The following is a 3,657-nucleotide window of genomic DNA, read 5'->3' as shown; positions in this document are numbered from 1 at the left end:
TTTACTGCAAACCAAATCTACCCTAGGCTACAAACCTTAAACCTTTAAACTTCTAATAAATCATCCCTCTGTACCGAGGTTACATGTCAGAATGTAATTCAGTAAGTAATTTATCTAAATAAACTATAATATTTTTAAATGAAGGTCAAACATGTTATATAAAGATTATATATAGTGTATAGTGTACGAGTCAAATGTTTTTATAGGAGTCCATATACAGTAAATGAATAGAACATTATAGATTAGAGACAATAGGACCACATGATGTGTCAGTTATGCAACTAAAGACTAAGAGCTTGAACATGAAGGATATTTTGGTTCTGAAATACATAAAAGCTCAATCAAAGAACAATACATTTAAAATTGGTCTTTTATCTTGACCAGCCTCGTTTATGTGTGAGAGATTCGATTTTTGTGAACTCCATAGTGTGTTTTTTGTGTGTGTTTAGACTCTTTGTTGAGCTGAACTGTGCTGAACTGAGAAGACCTGCACAGAGAGAGGTCCTGTACTACTGTAGCATGATGCCCTCTGCTGTTTATGTGCTGCTACTAAGTGAAGAATGTTTCGCCCCCCAAAGGTTTCCATGTCACAGACCTCAGGTTGAACATCTCGCACGCAGCTTTTTATACGGTCATCACTGTACTTAATCTTTCTACTAATGTCTAAACTGTGAATTAGATTTAAAAAAAAGATGATATAAATAAAAAAACCACATTTTTATTCTTAAAATGTGTTGTGTGTGTGTTTATCTTGTTTTATTTGGGCAGAGACATGCTTTGGGGTTTTTTTTAAACATAATTTTTCAAGTCTTTCAAGCTCCATAAAACTACAGCCAAACCTCAGTAAATCCCATTGACTACATCACACTCTGGATGAGAGCGAAGCATATTTCATGTTTTGAACTGTCCCTCGGAACCGTTTGAGAGGTGAAATCCGTTCCTGATCTCAGCTCTTGGCAGGTCGGCGTTCAGGAGAAAGCAGTTGTTCCTTAATCTCATTTTGCTGCTACTGTTGCAAATATGTTACTGTGTCCTCCACAGCCGTGCCAGGGCGAGATGCCCAACACTCAGCAGATCAGCATCAGTTACTATGGCAACAGCCATGGACCAGACTGTGGAGCCAACATGGCTGCCAAAGGGGAACTGCAGCAGCCAAGCTGTGTCTGTCTGTGTGGTTTCACACATGAGCGACAAGCACAACATCCTGGCACGGCTATTTGTAACCTTCATGTCTTCGGGGAAATCCTCTTTTGTGCTCTGCATGCAAACTGTATGTTCTCTGCAAATTAAAAATACCCAGCGTTATTGCTCCTTAGCGGTTTACATTTATGCGGCTACCTGACACCTACAGGATATAAGACAGGAACCTCGTGGTAAAATTAGAACGGTGCTGCCCAAAATATTCAGCCTCAGGAGGTCTTGGCGGTCAGATGGGCTGAAGCACATGACATGCACTTACATTGAGTATTTTTACATACACACTAATAATTCAGTGAACAGCGGTCATCAACTGTATATCTATCATAATCTATCTGATCATAGTCAATAAGCAGAACACACCTGTATCCCTGTCAAAGGGAGCCTATCAAACAGGTCTTTCACTTATTTATCTCCAACATGATGTGAACTCAATCAAACATTTGCCTTAAAGCAACATTATGTAAACTATTCTACCTTAAAATAACAGCTTCAAAATCATTTTGATGCTACACTATTAGACTGAATGGTGTCCACACCTGTTCTCATGCTACGTAACTTTTGGCTCCAGGTTGTAAACGCTTTAAAGCACTAAGTCACACACCACCAACTATATCACTGATTTTGGTGAAACTGGAGGATATTTTATGGACAAGATGTTTTTTCTGGTTTTCCCTCTGATGTCCTCCGGCTGCTCCGCCTCAACACTCTCTCAACGTTTGCTGGTTAGCTCAGTTAGTCCGACCGGGAGCTCATCAGAGCACCGGTAGAGCATGGGTCTTTACACCTCTTGCACAGGACTGGATTGGACCCCCTGAACAAGAAGGTTTTTAGGCCCAGGGCAGGGGGGGAATGCTGACAGAGAGCGATGCCGAAATGGGCATCAGAACTGGAGCTGGGTGAACAGGAAACCTAACTGGGTTCAGCAGCCTTTACTGACATCATGGCGGAGGCAAAGAGGCCAGCGAGGACAACGGCGGGAGCTAAGAAGAGAAAAAGAAAGAGTCACCGACCAAGAAGCCGCTGGATAAGAGTGAATCTGGGACTGGCTATTAGTCGTTGATGAGAGCTTCATGAAATAAAAGGCTTCAGGCAGACGGTGAACTGGCCTTCTTGCTGTTGTGTAGTCAGTGATATTAGCTGGCATGTTATGTCTTATGTTGTTGCACAGGCTTGGGTTTTGATCATAACTAATGTAATCAAAACAAATGCACATGGACAGCTGTCCATATTTACAACAGCAGTTCATAAAGTGAATTGCACTTCAAATCACAACAAATACCAATTTGTGTTGCTTTAAAGGACCAGTGTGTAGGATTTAGGGGGCAGAAATTGAATAGAATATTCATAATTATGTTTTCATTAGTTTTTGATCTCCTGAAACTGAGAATTGTTGTGTTTTAGTTACCTCAGAATAAATCTTTCATATCTACAGAGTCAGCCATGTTGAACCACCATGTTTCCCTAGAATGGGCCTTTCACTCTTTCGCCTAAAAGCCAACGTATGTTCCCCACCATGTTTGGAAAGAGAGTGGTGAGAGGAGCAGTATTCAGGTGTTTGCAATCTGCAACTTCACCACTAGATGTCACTAATCCCATACACACTAGACCTTTAAGCTAACTGCATATAAGCGCCCATACAGTCTGCAGTTCAGTATGAGTTGAGACTGAAAATAACAACAGACATGTGAGGGATGCCTGGAGCTCAAGCAGCTAACTAAAAATACATGCACCTCACCATGAGTACATGCATTTTTAGCATGTGAATGTGAACATGAGAGCTCAATCTTGCCTTGTAGCATGTTAGCAACATGCTTTTACTACAGTATATAAATAATCAGGGAAACCGAAGTCCTGACTCTGGCAGTGTTTGTGCTTTGCTCTACCTGGATGAGCTTCACATGAGACATAAATAAAGTTGAGATGTATATTAAAAAAAAGATAAATAAATCTAAATTTAAATAAATTAATTACTGAATAAACACAAGGTTATTAGGATCCATTCATGATTCAAATAATTAGACAGACAGTAAGACATGGGGAACTAACATATACATATGCCAAGTTGAGCGTATTATAAACTACATATAAAACAATATTTTTGTTATGTTGTTCTTATTTACAGTGGTTAATGTGTTGTTGATTGAGCTTTAAATATAAATATTTTACCTAAAAGAATAATTGTATTACTCAACTGAGAACATTTTTTCTTTCATCCAGAACCCCCAAAAATAATATTAACTGGTGTAAGTTCAAAGTAAAGTTAAGTGGCTTTAACCAAAACTTTGGATATTTATCTCAGCAATAGAAAAAATTAATTACCAACGGGTCTTCCTCTTCCTCATTACAGAATCTACGTAATGATGATTGTTCAATGTCAAACCTGTTTAGTTGTTTTTTAGTTGCAGTGATTTTATTGTACTCCTGGCCTTTTGTCCAATAGTCCTTGTTTTTTTTTTT

The sequence above is a fragment of the Morone saxatilis genome, unplaced genomic scaffold, assembly GCF_004916995.1.
Source record: "Morone saxatilis isolate NCDOM2014 unplaced genomic scaffold, NCSU_SB_2.0 Contig18, whole genome shotgun sequence".
Taxonomy (NCBI): domain Eukaryota; kingdom Metazoa; phylum Chordata; class Actinopteri; family Moronidae; genus Morone; species Morone saxatilis.
The sequence above is the reverse complement of the archived record's forward strand: the minus strand, read 5'-3'. Positions refer to the sequence as shown.